The 18,906-nt window shown below is 43.9% G+C and overlaps 1 long non-coding RNA gene across 1 annotated transcript; it reads left to right on the top strand.

Moving 5' to 3' along the window:
* Nucleotides 1-5,916: 5,916 nt before the first annotated feature.
* Nucleotides 5,917-18,437, top strand: LOC122542770 (uncharacterized). Its single transcript, XR_015754766.1, has 6 exons — nucleotides 5,917-6,044; nucleotides 10,507-10,531; nucleotides 11,687-11,740; nucleotides 13,527-13,607; nucleotides 16,214-16,318; nucleotides 17,351-18,437. It is a non-coding gene; the product is annotated as an uncharacterized LOC122542770 (long non-coding RNA).
* The last annotated feature ends 469 nt before the right edge of the window (nucleotides 18,438-18,906 follow it).

The raw sequence follows: 18,906 nt of genomic DNA, 5'->3' as shown, positions 1-18,906 counted from the left end.
CCTTTGTATTCATATATTCCATCCATTTAAATGTTGTAACTGTACCATCCTCCACCACTTACTCTGGCAGTTCATTCCATACACACACCACCCTCTGCATGAAAAAGTTGCCCCTTAGATCCCTTTTATATCTTTCCCCTCTCACCCTAAACCTATGCCCTCTAGTTCTGGACTCTCCCACTTCAGGGAAAACACCTTGTCTATTTACCCTATCCATGCCCCTCATGATTTTATAAACCTCTATAAGGTCACCCCTCAGCCTCCATCGCTCCAGGGAAAACAGCCCCAGTCTAATCGGCCTCTCCCAATAGCTCAAACCCTCCAATTCTGCCAACATCCTTGTAAATCTTTTCTGAACCTTATCAGGTTTCACAATATCCTTCACATAGCAGAGAGACCAGAATTGAACAAAGTATTTCAAAACTGTCCAAACCAATGTCCTGTTCAGCCGCAACATATTGCCCAACTCCTGTACTGAGCAATAAAGCCCGGCAGCATCAGGAAGTGGAGAAGTTGACATTTTGGGTATAACCCTTCTTGAAATCCTGAAGAAGGGTTACATCCAAAATGTTGACTTCTGCACCTCCTGATGCTGCCTGCCTTGCTGTGTTCCCCCAGCCTCCTGCCTGTCCCTCCTAATGCTGCCTGGCTTGCTGTGTTCTCCCAGCCTCCTGCCTGTCCCTCCTGATGCTGCCTGGCTTGCTGTGTTCTCCCAGCCTCCTGCCTGTCCCTCCTAATGCTGCCTGGCTTGCTGTGTTCTCCCAGCCTCCTGCCTGTCCCTCCTGATGCTGCCTGCCTTGCTGTGTTCCCCCAGCCTCCTGCCTGTCCCTCCTGATGCTGCCTGCCTTGCTGTGTTCCCCCAGCCTCCTGCCTGTCCCTCCTGATGCTGCCTGGCTTGCTGTGTTCTCCCAGCCTCCTGCCTGTCCCTCCTGATGCTGCCTGGCTTGCTGTGTTCCCCCAGCCTCCTGCCTGTCCCTCCTGATGCTGCCTGCCTTGCTGTGTTCTCCCAGCCTCCTGCCTGTCCCTCCTGATGCTGCCTGGCTTGCTGTGTTCCCCCAGCCTCCTGCCTGTCCCTCCTGATGCTGCCTGCCTTGCTGTGTTCCCCCAGCCTCCTGCCTGTCCCTCCTGATGCTGCCTGCCTTGCTGTGTTCCCCCAGCCTCCTGCCTGTCCCTCCTGATGCTGCCTGCCTTGCTGTGTTCTTCCAGCCTCCTGCCTGTCCCTCCTGATGCTGCCTGGCTTGCTGTGTTCTCCCAGCCTCCTGCCTGTCCCTCTTGATGCTGCCTGGCTTGCTGTGTTCTTCCAGCCTCCTGCCTGTCCCTCCTGATGCTGCCTGCCTTGCTGTGTTCCCCCAGCCTCCTGCCTGTCCCTCCTGATGCTGCCTGCCTTGCTGTGTTCCCCCAGCCTCCTGCCAGTCCCCCCTGATGCTGCCTGCCTTGCTGTGTTCCCCCAGCCTCCTGCCTGGCCCTCCTGATGCTGCCTGCCTTGCTGTGTTCCCCCAGCCTCCTGCCTGTCCCTCCTGATGCTGCCTGCCTTGCTGTGTTCCCCCAGCCTCCTGCCTGTCCCTCCTGATGCTGCCTGGCTTGCTGTGTTCTTCCAGCCTCCTGCCTGTCCCTCCTGATGCTGCCTGCCTTGCTGTGTTCTTCCAGCCTCCTGCCTGTCCCTCCTGATGCTGCCTGGCTTGCTGTGTTCTCCCAGCCTCCTGCCTGTCCCTCCTGATGCTGCCTGGCTTGCTGTGTTCTTCCAGCTTCCTGCCTGTCTACTTTGGATTCTCTAACTGAGCAATAAAGGCAAGTTTACTATCACCTTCTTCACCACCCTGACTACATGTGACTCCACCTACAAGGAACTACGAACCTGCACTCCAAGATCTCTTTGTTCAGCAATACTCCCCAGGATCTTACCATTAAGTGTATAAGTCCTGCCCGGATTTGCCTTTCAAAAATGCAACTTTACATTTATCTAAATTAAACGCCATCTGCCATTTCTTGCCCTATTAATCCTTCTGATCAAGGTCCTGCTGTACTCTGAGCTAATCTTCAACACTGTCCATTACACCTCCAATTTTGGTGTCCTTTGCATGACCATACCCCCTATATTCACATCCAATTAATTTATATTAATGATAACAATCAGTGGACCCAGCAGCACCCTGATGTGCAGAGTGACCTGAGTGTCCTTGTGCTTGAATCACAGAAGGTTGGTGTGCAGATACAACAGGTAACTAAGGAGGCAAATGGAATTTTGTCCATCATAGCTAAAGGGATTGAATTGAAAAGCAGTGGGTTTAATGTTGCAGCTGTATAGAATCCCGACAGTGTGGGGAGAGACTCTTCAGGAGAAAGTGAGGACTGCAGATGCTGGAGATCAGAGCTGAAAAACGTGTTGCTGGAAAAGCGCAGCAGGTCAGGCAGCATCCAAGGAGCAGGAGAATCGACATTTCAGGCATAAGCCCTTCAGCCCAGCAAGACCCCACCAACACTCTGAAGAGTAAACCACCCAGACCCATTCACTTATCCTATTAATCTACTTTTACCCCTGACTAATACACCTAACCTATACATCCCTGAACACTAATTCACCTAACCAATTCACCTAACCTGCACATCTGTGGAGACTGTGGGAAGAAACCGGAGCACTCGGAGGAAACTCATGCAGACACAGGGAGAATGTGCAAATTCCACACAGTCACCTGAGGCTGGAATTGAACACAGGTCCCTGGCACAAAGAGGCAGTGGTGCTAACCACTGAACCATCCAGGTCACTCCAGATTTCGAGAACGTCAGTCTGATCTCCCACCCCAGTTATACACTCTTCCACCTGTTGGGCAGAAAATAAAGAAGTTTGAGTACATGTACGAACAGATTCAAGAACAGCTTCTTCCCCTCTGTTACTAGACTTTAGTATGGATTTCTCAAATGTTAATATTGATCTCTCTCTGTGTTCTCAGTGGCTGTAACACTGTATCCTACACTCTGTTCTGTTACCCTGATGCACTTGCATGGTACGATCTGCTTATAAAGCACAAGTGACAACACTTTTCACTGTATCTCGGCACATGTGACACCAATAAATCAAATCCCCTCTCTGAGTAAAATCTAATTGCACATCTTTGGACTGTGGGAGGAAACCGGAGCACCCGGAGAATGTGCAAACTCCACACAGATGGTTGCCCGAATCTGGAATCAAACCCAGGTCCCTGGCACTGTGAGGTAGCAGTGCTAACCGCTGAGCCATGGTGCCACCCTGTAGGGCACTGGTGAGGCCACAATTGGTGTACTGTGTGCAGTTTTGGTCTCCTTACTTGAGAAAGGATGTATTGGCATTGGAGGGGGTGCAGAGGAGGGTCACTAGGTTGGTTCTGGAGTTGAGGGGGTTGGCTTATGAGGAGAGACTGAGTAGACTGAGATTATATTCATTGGGATTTAGAAGAATGAGGGGGGATCTTATCAAAACATATAGAATTATGAAGGGAATAGATAGGATACAAACCGAGAAGTTGTTTCCACTGGCAGGTGAAACTAGCACAAGAGGGTAGAGCCTCAAAATGAAGGGTTTAGGACTGAGCTGAGGAGGAACTTCTTCACCCAGAGGGTTGTGAATCTGTGGAACTCCCCACCCAGTGAAGGAGTTGAGGCTACCTCCTTGAATTTTTAAAGCTAAGATCGATAGATTTTTGAACAGTAAAGGAATGAATGGTTATGGTGAGGGGGCGGGTAAATGGAGCTGAGTCCACAGAAAATCAGCCATGATCTTATTAAATGGGGGAGCAGGCTTGAGGCACCTAGTTCCTATGTTCTTACATCTGGTCAGCATGGATGGGTCAGACCGAAGGGTCTGTTTCCATGCTGTACATCTCTATGACTCTATGACACTGAACTCTGTCTAGGGTGAGTATAGGCACCAAGACCACTAGATGGGTTTACATCCAGATTCAAAATAAATTCACATTTGCCTGAAATGGTGTGGGAGGAGGGCACATATTCAATCCCAGCCGGTCAGGCAGCATCCAAGAAGCAGAAGAATCAACAATTCGGTCATAAGGCCTTCATCAGGAATGCTTACACAGTAGGGCTTTTGCCCGAAACATCGACTCTCCTGTTCCTCGGATGCTGCCTGACCTGCTGTGCTTTTCCAGCAACACACTCTGGACTCTGATCTCCAGCATCTGCAGACCTCACACTCTCCTACACATTCAATCCCACATGGCAGCCGTCAGATGCGATGTTTTTTTTTAAAAGTGTGAAATATTAATGTGAAATACAGTACTGTATTTATGATTTATGTGGCTGGATGCCTAGAATTACAAAGTTTTTTTTTATTTCAAAAATATACTTTATTCATAAAATACTTTGATGATCTGTACAACTGGACATGCCATACATATGTAAACATTCCATTTGTTTGCATACCGAAAACAGAGTAATCATTCCTATTTACAGGTCTGTACGATTACATTTTTAGCTGAGGTGTCAGCAGAGCCCAAATGACTGCGCAGACCCCCTGTTCTTCTTAGGCAGGTAGATGTTACACGGTGGTCTTTCCCCACCGCGCCTTGGCGGCAGCTGCCCCAAGCTTCAGCGTGTCCCTCAACACGTCGTCCTGGACCTTGGAATGTGCCAGTCTGCAACAGTCAGTCGGGGTCAACTCCTTCAGCTGGAAGATCAACAGGTTTCAGACCGCCCAGAGAGCGTCCTTCACCGAGTTGATGATCCTCCAGGCACAGTTGATGTTTGTCTCGGTGTGCATCCCGGGGAACAGGCCGTAGAGCACGGAGTCCCGCGTCACGGCGCTGCTCGGGACGAACCTCGACAGACACCACTGCATTCCTCTCCAGACTTCTTCTGCATAGGCACATTCCAGAAGGAGGTGTGTGACAGTCTCGTCCCCCCTGCAGCCGCTTCGAGGGCAGCGTGCGGTGTGGCTGAGTCCGGGCGTGCATAAAGGATCTCACAGGCAGAGCCCTTCTCACCACCAGCCAAGCCATGTCTTGGTGCTTGTTGGAAAGTTCTGGCGATGAGGCATTCTGCCAAATGGCTTTGACAGTCTGCTCAGGGAACTGCTTGATAGGATCCGCCCTCTCCTTTTCCCGAAAGGTCTCAAGGACACTACGTGCTGACCACTTCCTGATGGACTTGTGGTCAAAGGTGTTTTTCTTCATAAACTTCTCCATGAAGGACAGGTGATACGGAACAGTCCAACTACTCGGAGCGTTCCGCGGCAGCGAGGCCAGGCCCATCCTTCGCAACACCGGGGATAGGTAGAACCTCAGTACGTAGTGACACTTCGTGTTTGCGTACCGGGGATCCACGCACAGCTTGATGCAGCCACACACAAAGGTGGCCAAATAACCTCACAGAAGTGATTGATATCGTTCAGGCTTTGAAAATTTGATACTCCCGTCCTGGGCTGGTATCATTTCGCTGGATTCTGGATCAGTGGTGCTGGAAGAGCACAGCAATTCAGGCAGCATCCGACGAGCAGCAAAATCGACGTTTCGGGCAAAAGCCCTTCATCAGGAATAAAGGCAGAGAAGGGCTTTTGCCCGAAACGTCGATTTTGCTGCTCGTCGGATGCTGCCTGAATTGCTGTGCTCTTCCAGCACCACTGATCCAGAATCTGGTTTCCAGCATCTGCAGTCATTGCTTTTACCATCATTTCGCTGGAGCAATTCCAAGCCAGATCGAGCCACTCGTCAGAGGGGGGGGACTCTACTATATCTACAAGACAGTATTGACCACGATTTGAAAGAAAATATAGATTGATCTGTCCCTGTTTGTATTTTAAAGTTATTTAGCGTCAGTGTGCGATTAACATCAGTAAGAGATACCATGAAGCTAGGTAATGCCCCGCCTATCCCTCCAGCACCACCCCCGGGGCTGCCTGTGGTCTCGGCCCACCCTCTATAATATGGAAACATTTCGCGTCCCACTCAGTTCGGTGTTGGTTTCAGCTATACCGACCAAGTCACTGAGTGCTAGTGCTGGGTTTGAGCCCACGTCCTCTCTACTGCAACAATGGCCCTCCGAATTGAAGTGAAATACGGGTAAGATCGAGACTGAGCTGATTCAGTAACGTTTTGCCCCATTATTCTCCTCTTTCTAAGCCATCTCACCCTGTCTGCCCAGCCGATTCTCTTCCCCTCCAGCCCTACCCTCTGTCTTTTAGGCGGAGGGTGGGTACTGCAGATGCTGGAGATCAGAGTGTGGTGCTGGAAAAGCACAGCAGGTCAGGCAGCATCTGAGGAGTAGGAAAATCGACGTTTCGGGCAAAAGCCCTTCATCAAGAAATGCCTCTTGTCTTGTTCGCGACTTCACCTTTCCCCGCTCTCTTCTCCCATCTTCCATACAATCCACAACCTCCCCAATCGTTTCTTCCACTACCCTTCTCTCTCTGTCCCTCACCCCCCCCCCCCCCCCCAGGAGAAAACCAGAAACTTCAGTCACCCCTGCAGCTGTAATTATTTGTATTTCTGTGATTGCATTACTGTCTACGCACTCCTTTCTTTTTTTAAATTAAAAAACGTATTTTATACAAAACAGAAAATGCTGGAAAACTGCACATCTGGCAGTATCTGGAGAGAGAGTTTGCGAGTCCAGTGACACCTTTCCAGAGACTTTTCTCGTCAACTTCTGTTTTTATTTTAGATCTTCTGCGCTTGTTTGTTTTTTTTCTTCCAGTGTTTTGTAAATATCTCGGCTCCCAGCTGCAGAATGTATTTAACGGAAATTCCGCTCTAATTTAGTGCGTTTTAAATGTACCAGGGTCAAGTGTCCCGAAGGAGATGAAATCGAGTGACTTGAGACAGTGGTATATCTTTTCAATATAATTATTAAAACATTACTAATATAGTGACTATAAACCTGTCTCAATCCTGGAGAGAATTATTTAGAAATTTTTTTTAAAACAAAACTTGGTGTATTTAAAACCCATCTAGATGGGTATATGAATATGAAGGGTTTGGAGGGATATGGGCCAAATGGGACTGGATTCGGTTAGGATATTTAGTTGACGTGGACAAATTGGACTGAAGGGTCTGTTTCTGCTGTACATCTGACTCCATCCCCTTCCAGTGGAATCACTAGCAAGACAAGCATTTGCTATTCATTCCTAATTGTCCATGAACTAACTGACTCTGGGCAGTTAGGAGTCAATGACATTGCTGTGGGCCTGGAGCCACATGTAGGCCAGACCCCCAGATGGCAGATTATTTCTCTAACAGGACACTAATGAACGAGATGGAGGTTAGAACCATTGTCAAGGGTTATAGAGATGTACAGCATGGAAACAGACCCTTCGGTCCAACCCATCCATGCTGACCAGATATCCCAACCCAATCTAGTCCCACCTGCCAGCACCCGGTCCATATCCCTCCAAACCCTTCCTATTCATATACCCATCCAAATGCCTCTTAAATGTTGTAATTGTATCAGCCTCCACCACTTCCTCTGGCAGCACATTCCATACACATACCACCCTCTGCGTGAAAAAGCTGCCCCTGAGGTCTCTCTTATATCTTCCTCCTCTCACCCGAAATCTATGCTCTCTAGTTCTGGATGCCCCAAACCCAGGGAAGAGACTTTGCCTATTTATCCTATCCATGCCTCACATAATTTTGTAAACCTCTATAAGGTCACCCCTCAGCCTCTGACGCTCCAGGAAAAACAGCCCCAGCCTGTTCAGCCTCTCCCTATAGCTCAAATCCTCCAACCCTGGCAACATCCTTGTAAATCTTTTCCGAACCCTTTCAAGTTTCACAACATCTTTCCGATAGGAAGGAGACCAGAATTGCACGCAATAGTCCAATAGTGGCCGACCCAATGTCCTGTACAGCCGCAACATGACCCCCCAACTCCTGGACTCAATACTCTGACCAATAAAGGAAAGCATACCAAATGCTGCCTTCACTATCTTATCTACCTGTGACTCAAGGAGCTATGAACCTGCACTCCAAGGTCTCCTTGTTCAGCAACACTGCCTAGGACCTTATCATTAAGTGTACAAGTCCTGCTAAAGTTTGATTTCCCAAAATGTAGCACCTTGCATTTATCTCAGTTAAACTCCACCTGCTACTCAGCCATTGGCCCATCTGATCAAGATCCCATTGTAATCAGAGGTAATCTCCTTTGCTGTCCATGACACCTCCAATTTTGATGTCCTCTGCAAACTTAGTGACTATACCTCTTATGCTCACATCCAAATCACTTGTATAAATGATGAAAAGTAGTGGACCCTCTCTGATCCTTGTGGCACTCCAGTGGTCAGTCTGAAAAACAACTCTCTTCCACCACCCTCTATCTTCTACCTTTGAGCCAGTTCTGTATCCAAATGGCTAGTTCTCTCTGTATTCAGAGATCTAACCTTGCTAACCGGTCTCGCATGGGGAACCTTGTTGAATGCCTTACTGACGTCCATATAGATCACATCTACTGCTCTGCCCTCTTCAATCCTGAGGTTTTTTGAAGTAACAATTAAGTTTGAGACATGATTTCCCACGCACAAAGCCATGTTGACTATCCCTAATCAGTTCTTGCCTTTCCAAATACATGTACATCCTGTCCCTCAGGATTCCCTCCAACAACTTGCCCACCACTGAAGTCAGGCTCACAGGTCTATAGTTCCCTGGCTTGTCCTTACCACCCTTCTTAAACAGTAGCACCACATTAGCCAACCTCCAGTCTTCTGGCCCCTCACCTGTGACTATCAATGATACAAATACCTCAGCAAGAGGCCCAGCAATCACTTTCCTAGCTTCCCACTGTTCTGGGGTACAACTGATCAGGTGCTGGGGATTTATCCACTTGTGTTTCAAGACATCCAGCACTTCCCCCTCTGTAATGAACATTTTCAGGATGTCTCCATCTATTTCCCTACATTCTATACCTTCCATGTCCTTCGCCACAGTAAACACTGATGCAAAATACTCGTTTAGTATCTCTTGCAGCTCCACACAAAGGCTGCCTTGCTGATCTTTGAGGTGCCTTATCCTCTCTCTCGTTACCCTTTTGTCCTTGATGTATTTGTAAAAACTCTTTGGATTCACCTTGACTCTATTTGCCAAAGCTATCTCATGTTCCCTTGTTGCCTCCTGATTTCCCTCTTAAGTATACTCCTACTGCCTTTATACTCTAAGGGTTCATTCAATCTCTCCTGTCTATACCTGATATAGGCTTTCTTTTTTTGTGAACCAAACCCTCAATTTCTTTAGTCATCCAGCATTCCCTACACTTACCAGCCTTTCCTTTCACCCTGACAGGAATATACTTTGGATTCTAGTTATCTCATTTCTGAAGGCTTCCCATTTTCAGCCATCCCTTTACCTGCAAACATCTGCCCCCAATCAGCTTTTGAAAGTTCTTGTTTCATAACTGTCAAAATTAGTCTCCCTCCAATTTTAGACCAGATCTGAAAGTTTAAATTCTATCCTTTTCCATCACTATTTTGAAACTAATAGAATTATGGTCGCTGGCCCAAAAGTGCTTCCCCCACTGACACTTCGATCACCTGCCCTGCCTTATTTCCCAATAGTAGGTCATGTTCTCTAGTAGGTACATCCACCTACTGAATCAAAAAATTGTCTTGTACACACTTAAGAAATTCCTCTCCATCTAAACCCTTAACACTATGGCAGTCCCAGTCTGTTTGGAAAGTTAAAATCCCCTACCATAACTACCTTATTATTCTTCCAGATAGTGGAGATCTCCTTACAAATGTTTCTCAATTTCCCTCTGACTATTAGGGGGTCTATAATACAATCCTAATAAGGTGATCATCCCTTATTTCTCATTCCATCCAAATAACTTCCTTGGATGTATTTCCAGCAATATCCTCCGTCAGTACAGCTGTAATGCTATCCCTTATCAAAAACACCACTCCCTCCTCTCTTCCTTCCCTTTCTATCCTTCCTATAGCATTTGTATCCTGGAACATTAAGCTGCCAGTCCTGTCCATCCCTGAGCCATGTCTCTGTAATTGCTATGATATCCCAGTCCCATGTTCCTAACCATGCCCTGAGTTCATCAGCTTTCCCTGTTCGGCCTCTTGCTTTGAAACAAATGCAGTTTAATTTCAGTCCTACCTTTTTTTGTTCTCTGCTTTTATCCCTGACTGTTTGACTTGCTTCTGGTCTCAACTGTACCAGTCTCTGATTGATCTTTCCTCACTATCTCCCTGGGTTCTTCCACAAACCCCCCCACTTTATAATTTAAGTTCTCCCGAGCAGCTCTAGTAAATCTCCCTGCCAGTATTAGTCTGCTTCCAATTCGGATGCAATCTGTCCATGTACAAGTCAATTCTACCCCAAAGGAGATTCCAATGATCCACAAAATGTGAATCCTTCTCCCATACATATGCTCCTCAGCCATGCATTCTCTGCTCTATCCTCCTATTCCCGGCTTCATTAGCTTGTAGCACCGCGAGTAATCCAGGGGGACAAATTTTTCAATGAATTTAAAATTCATGGCCTAAAGAATTGTTTATCTCACTAATTGTTTTTCTTCTTGCTCTAGTAACTCCTGAGGTTATGAGACACGGGTAAGCAATTTATAGTCTTTATGTAAAACTGTCAAATTTATTTAGTCAACAGTGCAAAAAGGAGTACTGCATTGTTACTGCCCGTACCTCTATTGAGTTGGTTAGCTTAGTTGGATGGACTTGTAGCTTACAATGCAGAAATAGCAAAAGTGTAGGTTCAATTCCTGCACTGAGGTTACCTTGAAGGACTGTCCTTCTCAAGATCTCTTGCTGAGGCATTGTAATCCACTGGTTAAGCCGTCTCATGAAGAAGAGTAACTTTACCTGTCTGCAAGGGCTTCTTAGATTCCAGGAATGAAAATAATGTTTCACACTGCTGTAAATGCAATGTATAAAATTAAGAGGCTTAACATTATAGTGCTTTAGAATTTGAGTTGCAAGCTTTAGGGGGAGTGAATTGCATGGAGATAGAGAAATTTGCTAATTTTAAAGGGCTTCGAAAATTGTTTAGCCCAGTGAGCAATCTCCGTTTCTAACACTGATCAACATTTAGGGCATTAACAAATCCAGGGATGTATTAGATCAGCTATGATTGTATTGACTTGTAGAGCAGGTTCAAGGAATCAAAACCACTCCCTCCAGCTCCCACTTCATTAGTAAATGAAAGCCTTTCAGCCTACTGGCCTGACTTCTCAGTGGGTGAGAAATCTTGAGGTGGTCCCTACATAAATTCAAGTTTTGTGTTCTGTAAATAGTGCTCATCTTCTGTGAACAAACATTGAATATATTTATTTCAAATCAGTTTTAATTTTAATCAGTATTCATAATTTTAAAATACTTTGACTTATTTAAAATAACTGCTTTCAAGAGTTTGTTTTAAAGATTGAATCCTTATTGGTGGACAGCACAGTGGTTAGCACTGCTGCCTCAGTGTCTGAGACCCAGGTTCAATTCCTGCCTCAGGCAACTGTCTGTGTGGAGTTTGCACACTGTCTGCGTGGGTTTCCTCCAGGTGCTCCAGTTTCCTCCCACAGTCCAAAAATGTGCAGGTTAGGTGAATTGGCCATGCTAAATTGCCCATTGTGATAGGTGAAAGGGTAAATGTAAGGGAATGGGTCTGGGTGGGTTGCTTTTCGGCAGGTCGGTGTGGACCTGTTGGGCCAAAGAGTCTGTTTCCACACTGTAAGTAATCTAATCTAATCTATTTCCTTCTAGTTCCAAAGTCTGAAAAAGGACTTGGAGGAAGAATTTCCAGATCAACTGGAAATCGTAAGTGAAGGCTTGACCGAAAATATTCGGCTTGAGTTGATTGCTATTTAATGTTGTTTTAACTTTGAACTTTTTCTCAAAACAAACACTAGTAATGACACTTGGACTTCAGTAAATCTCATTGCCTTGATCAAAAATTGACCAGTTAATATAGTTCTAAAGAATATATCTTTTCTAGCCTAATACCAAGTTCAGGTTGATAACAGTCCTATAAAGTGCCTTGGGTGCTTTCACACCACAACTGCTAATAGAAATGTAAAAAGTTTGACTTGCATCTGCCTGCTTACAATTAACCTATACAGCACAGACAGAGGCCCTTCGGTCCACCTTGTTAATGCCAACTAGGGATCTTGAATTAACCTAGTCCCACTTTCCAGTAGTTGGCCCATCATCCCTCTGAACCCTTCCTATTCATATTCCCAGCTGGATGCCTTTTATAAATGTTGTAATTGTCTGAGACAAAACAAACTTTAATATTTCTGTTGTGGTTCTGTTTGCCGAGCTGGGAATTTGTGGTGCAGACGTTTCGTCCCCTGTCTAGGTGACATCCTCAGTGCTTGGGAGCCTCCTGTGAAACACTTCTGTGATGTTTCCTCCAGCATTAATAGTGATTTGTATCTGCCGCTTCCGGTTGTCAGTTCCAGCTGTCCACTGCAGTGGCCAATATATTGGGTCCAGGTCAATGTGCTTATTGATTGAATCTGTGGATGAGTGCCGTGCCTCTAGGAATTCCCTGGCTGGTCCTATAATAGTAGTGTTGTCCCAGTCGAACTCACTCATGTTGCTTGTCATCTCAGTGTGTGGCTACTAAGGATAGCTGGTCATGTTGTTTCGTGGCTAGTTGATGAAACATGACCAGCTATCCTTAGTAGCCACACAGATGACAAGCAACATGAGTTCGACTGGGACAACACTACTACTATTATAGGACCAGCCGAACAGCCAGGGAATTCCTAGAGGCATGGCACTCATCCACAGATTCGATCAATAAGCACATCGACCTGGACCCAATATACCGGCCACTGCAGCGGAGAGCTGGAACTGACACTGGAAGTGGCAGATACAAATCACTATAAATGCCAGAGGAAAGATCAGTGTTTCACAGGGGGCTCCCAAGCACTGAGGATGTCACCTAGACAGGGGATGAAACGTCTGCAACACAAATTCCCAGCTCGGCAAACAGAACCACAACGAGCACCTGAGCTACAAATCTTAACTTTATTTCTAAACATCGTCTTTAGTCGTAGTGCTTTTTAAGTCTCTCTCTCTCTCATGCTCTCCTTGCTGACTTCTCAGCAGAGTCCTAGAGACAGCACTAACAAAATGGTGTGACAGCTAAAAGTTCTGTGGATAGAATGTTAAATACTCATTTTAATAAATGCTTTGGTTTCCTTTGGATTCCTCTTCCACCTGAGTTTTTTGAAAACTAGATTGAACAGTACACTGTCTAAAACCAAAGCAAACACTGTGTTAACTCTGGTGCCACATTACAAATTTTCAATAGCCTAAAAGGAAATTTCAAATGAGGATGAGTGGACACCTATGTAGATACATGATTCATGTTCTGACAAATTTTGCTAAACACTTCAGAACTTTTAAATCAAGTTGATGATCAATTGAAATATCTGCTTTTACAATATTGCTGACTCTTTTGATTTTTGCATTTCAAAACCGGGGTCCTCTCCCAGTGTAAGATGTTGATTTAACATTATACAAGGTATTCAATTTTTTTTTTTCAAAAAATGTTGGAGTTGATGTATTATTTATTTCAATTTGTTCTCTTCAGACTGGAACTAAAGTCTCAGGCAAAACAGATGATTTTGAAGTTTACTTGCAGGACTCCAAAATGCTTCTGCATTCTAAACTGGTTAGTAAATATTTTTCTGCCTTTGTACATAGGGGTTCTCCAGTGGATTCATAGGATTGTGCTGTGTAATCCTTCACTGAGAGCTGAAGATACCTGGGCTGCTTATTGGGTGTCTACACCTCTCAATAGAGTTTAAATCTTTTCATTCTCTCCTTGCTGCACACTCCTGTTGAACATTTACTTCTGGATTTAGCACAAAAATAGTGCTTAAGCTGACAGGGATGCCTTTTAACTTGCCTCATTAATGAATGACCACAAGTTTGAAATGTGACACATCAACCACTGACTAGAAACAAATGAAATTTTTGAAGAAGCATTACAATCTCTAAGGTGTGGAAGTAGGCAATTCAGCCCATCAAATCCACAATGACCTTCCAAAATAACATCCCACCCTATCCCTGCAATGCCCATGGCTAAACCACCTAGCCTGCCCATTCCTGGATACTATGCACAATTTAACAATCCACCCTAACCTGCACATCTTTGAACGGTAGGAGGAAACTCAGGAAGACATGGGGCAAACATGGAAATTCAGTCACCCAAGGGTGGAATCAAACCTGGGTCCCTGACATGAGGCAGCAGTGCTAACCACAGCCATCCTATCTATGAAACTAATCCAAAGTATCAGTTCCAATCCCACCCTGGCAGTTTGACATTCCATATTTACTTTTCAAAACTTGGAATCAAATGTCCAGGACATTTTGTCTTTAAACACCTGTTTCACAAATGTAGTTTTGAGGTTTCTTGCTTTGCTTACTCAGACTTCTTGGTTTTTTTGGAAGGTGTGGTGTTAGCTTTTTTTGTAGTCAGTTCTTGACTGATTTTAGGCTAGATGGCAAAAGCACATCAAGAGGAAACCACTACCATGGCAACTGGGGATAGGCAATAAAGACCAGCAGACACCTACATGCTGAGGAGCAGTTAAATCCCACTCTTCAGTTATCCAGTGTGTTGCCATGAGTTTTGCATTTTACCATAGACTCCTGTATAGATTGATCTCAAATGCAAATAGACTCCTTATTTTGGCTGAAAACTCTTTTCTATTTTCCATATCTTGTGTATAAGTCAACCCTACTAGATTCCGTTACAAACCTCTTACAAAGGAAACTGCATGTTCCATTAACCCACTTAAACAAAATCACATACATTCATATTGATAACTCTAACTCTATTGGTTGCTATTTGTTTGTTTACCACATTGTCTTTGGCAGTCTGTCCATGTTAAGTTACAATTTTAATTGTGCCATTATATCTGAATATAAGTGAGCTATGTTAGCTACATATATCGTCAATTCTTTGACAAATTTGTTAATGTTGCTGAGGTTCATAACTAACAGACAAGAGTAAATGGGAAGGAAATGGAAGAATTTGGCAAGAAAGTTCAAGACACTTGATGAATATTACATTCTGATTAAGTGTGCCATTATACCAGGCCATGACTATGTTGAACAGTGTGTTTTGCAGGATTTCAATGAATCTTTGACTTGTTAAATTTTCATACTGCTATCTTTACCCAATAATTGCCTTTACCATAATTCATTGTTTTTCTTTACCTGGGATTGATTGTGATCAAATCTAATTTTGCTAAGAATTCAATATTTTGAACTGCAGCATGAATTTCAGCACAACTTTTTTGTCTGTATATTAGTTGACCCTCTAAACTGAACCTTTAAAAATACTCAATTCAACTTGTACATGAGTATACAGTGTTTGCAAATTATCTCACTAAGTAATAGAGACTCCCTCTTATGTTCTCCTGGTGGGGAATGCACTAGAGGACTTCACACTGGCTCACTCCTTCATTATGTGATTACCTAAGTCTAGTTGTGAAAATGTTCCCACGCAAAATATTTTTGCTCCAAGCAAACTTTGATAGCCTTGAATGAGTTGTCACTAAATTTTATAGTGATGTTTCTGTGGGCCTTTTATCCACTGGGACGATTCTTCCCAAATTTATTTCTTCAATCCCATTTGAGGCTTCAAAAATTGTCACCTCTCCTTGGCAAGAGGGGGTGGGTAGAAATTGGAAGCCTTTCAGGTGGGGACAAAGTCAGAGCTCCCCAATAGCCATTGATGCCTCTTTATAGAGCTTGTGACCCTCTAGTATCAGCTGGGAACTTCAATGTCAGCCCTGAACCCACCCACCCTAAGGAAGCATTTCACTCTATCTGAAACAAACATGATCCATTTCAGAAGTCAGACTGCAGATGAGTATTTTAGATAGCTTTCAATAAAGGTCCTGGAACTGCAAAACTAATCTTTTCTACTGTCCAAACTCTTTCCTTTTTTAAAAAAAAGTATCCCTTCACTTTCAAAAGATTTTTCAAAAGGGTTGACTTGAGTCTAACGTTTTTTTTTCTTCTCAAAACTCACTAATATTGATTAGTCTCTCCCCTTCCCAGACCCTCCCTGTACTTCCAGTACATGGTTGGGGAAAAAAAATCAGTACTATAAAAACCTAATTTTTTTTAAATTCCAAGTTAGAATTGTTTGCTATTTATACTCTCTTTTTCTGTTCCAACTTTAAACTTAATCAACTTTTTACCAATTTAAAAACCATTCCTATGAACTCAGTCAATGAATGCATTTTTTTCTTTTCTCCACAGACAGGAGATGGCTTTGTTGACAACAGTTCCAAGCTTGACAAACTCTTTAGAAAAATTCAAGCAGCTCTCGACTCTAACAAAAAGTAAAAGCTGTAATTACATTGGGTGAGACAGCAATTTTAAAACTTACTGGTGGCTAAATATGTTGATTATATTGAGCTGCTGTTTCAGGAAAGTCCAGAGTGGTTACTAACTGGTTAGCACAGGCTATCTCGTGTACAGTCATTAAAATTGTGTCCCAAGCGCTACTATTTTCTCCCTACACTTCTCGTCCTTTATGTCCACTTTCAAGGAACCCCTTGTGTTGCCACACTGTCCTAATACTGAAGCGGTATTGACAAGTGTTAAATAACTACTTCTGGGTTTGATCATCTCTCTGGCCAGAGAATCAAATTTGTGACTCCGGATTAGTATGTACAGGGGCCAGGGCCAGTGACACTGACACTCCACAATGTACCTGGACTCGCTCGGTTTATCTCATAACTAGTACATATGCAAAGGAATTGAATGAAACAAAGGACGAGTCAACTTTTTCCAATCGGGACATTTTTTGTTGTTTTTGGATTGTGCAAACACTGCTAACCCTTGACAAATCAAAAACCTGTGTAAAATGAGACAACAGGTATCATTCCCTCGCATGTAGGAATGGCTTAATTATTCCATCATGCTGTGCCATTCTAGATCAGGACCCAAGGGGCAAATTTTTCATGCAGAGGGTAATGCGTGTATGGAATGAGCTGCCAGGTGGAAGCTGGTAACGATTACAGCTTTTAAAAGGCATCTGGATGATACATGAATAGGAAGGGTTAAGAGGGATAGGGCCACGTGCTGGCAACTGAGACTAAATTAGGTTAGGATATCCAGGTGGCACATAGTTGGACTGAAGGGGGTGGGTGAGAAAAGAATTGGAACAATGTCTCTCCAGCAGAGAGCTGGCACAAAGTGGGCTAAATGGCCACTGTCTGTAATACAGCCACTTGCAATCATGGGAAGTATTGCGGGTTAAGTCCAAGTTGGCAATTCACAGGCTGGGCATCTGTGCGTAAATGGAAAATTTGATTAAAAGTCAACTGTAGTTTTGTTCCTGTAACACTGTCTGATCTGAATGTGCTTATTGTTTTCTTTCCTTCAATGTAGTTGAACGTCCTTTTGCTTTGTTCACTTCGGCTGAACACATAATGATGGTGATGGCTGAAATGCCTGCAAAGGCATGGCTGTTTCCTGATGTCTACGTGGGATGTCGCAGTGACCGAAGTTATCTGGGGTTTGGCCTGTGGGTTTCAGTCTTAAAATGTTTCTTTTTATGCTTTGCCACTACACCACAGTGGTGAGTTTTCCTCCTGCAGTGCAATAGCAAACAATTCAAACAATGTTTACCCTTTGAATTAAAGGGCATAGCCATTTTTTTAAGCAACCTGCCATATGTTTTCATTTTGTAATCCTTATTAATTAGGAAGTATGACCTGTTAGCACGATTAGCCACTTTATTTCTGTAACTGTTTGATTATTTAGAATCTAGCCCATCCCCACAGAGCAGTTCCCTAATTCTTTAGTCGCTTTGTAAAGCTAGTCTGCAAAATGTGCATTGCCAACCCTACAATCTTAGTCTCCCACAAAGATACCTTGGGAGTCCCCTTTTATGGGGCTAAACGATAGGGTTTGTAAAGCAGTTGAGGTACAAAGTCACAGGGGGAACAATCCTTTGGAAAACTAAAGTTGTAGTGTAAACAGTCTGAAACTTGGCACACAGATGGTTGTGATGGTAAAATTAAACTTTTTTGATTAAATACCAAGACCAATGGTTTGGAAACAAATGCACTGAATGTACTAACCAATTTTAACAAGCAGGCTTGCATTTTGACTTTGCCTGAATTCTACTTCCACTGTGCCACTTGATATTGTATTCAGTTTAAATGTATGAAAATTTAGATCTCCTCTGGCACAATGGCCTAGTAATAGTGTGGGCCAGAGAAACAGTCAGCAGGGTGCTTTAGTAAATGTTGTTTGATTGAAATAATGCAACTTCCACTGGATGGCCATTAGCTTTGCTGTCTGTCACTTCTGGCCATGTTGATGCTCTCTTCTGGGTGGCTTTAAAGGAATTATTATTGGTGAACTGTATAATCTTCTAAAAAAAAATCAACATTTTGTTTTTGGAACAACCAGAAGGCAGTTTTATTAACCTGTATCTTGAACAATAAAAACATTGTTGATTTTACTTGTATTATCCTTTGTTCACTTGTGCAATGTTTTATTTTCTGTAATTGTAGCTGTATTAATGTGCTTTGTCTTATAGCAGCAAGCTTTATATTCTACCTTTTGTGGTTCTAGCAGCAAAACCAGTTAGATTTAAGAAACCTAGTCTTGATTTGCATGTGTTAACAATAAGTAAATGGAGAATTGTGCTCTGAGCTTTAATAGCAAGCAAAGCTATTGGGTTTCAAGCTGGTTCTTTTCTCCTTTTTTTTTTTTTTCCCCTTGCCATCCTGTAAGTGAATGTTGTTGGCCAGACCAGCATTAATCATCCATTCCTAAAACTGCCCTCAGGCCTAGAAGTCAAAGCACTTTGTGGCCTTAAGACATATGTAGGCCAGACCAGGGAAGAATGGCAGTGTTCCCTAAGGGCATTAAGCAAACCAAATGGGGCTTATCTGACAATCAACAATGCATTCGTGGTCATGATTTAGACACTT

The sequence above is a fragment of the Chiloscyllium plagiosum genome, unplaced genomic scaffold (assembly GCF_037043375.1).
Source record: "Chiloscyllium plagiosum isolate Xiang-an unplaced genomic scaffold, Cpla_swu_hap1 HiC_scaffold_47, whole genome shotgun sequence".
Classification (NCBI taxonomy): Eukaryota; Metazoa; Chordata; class Chondrichthyes; order Orectolobiformes; family Hemiscylliidae; genus Chiloscyllium; species Chiloscyllium plagiosum.
The sequence above is the reverse complement of the archived record's forward strand: the minus strand, read 5'-3'. Positions and strand labels throughout refer to the sequence as shown.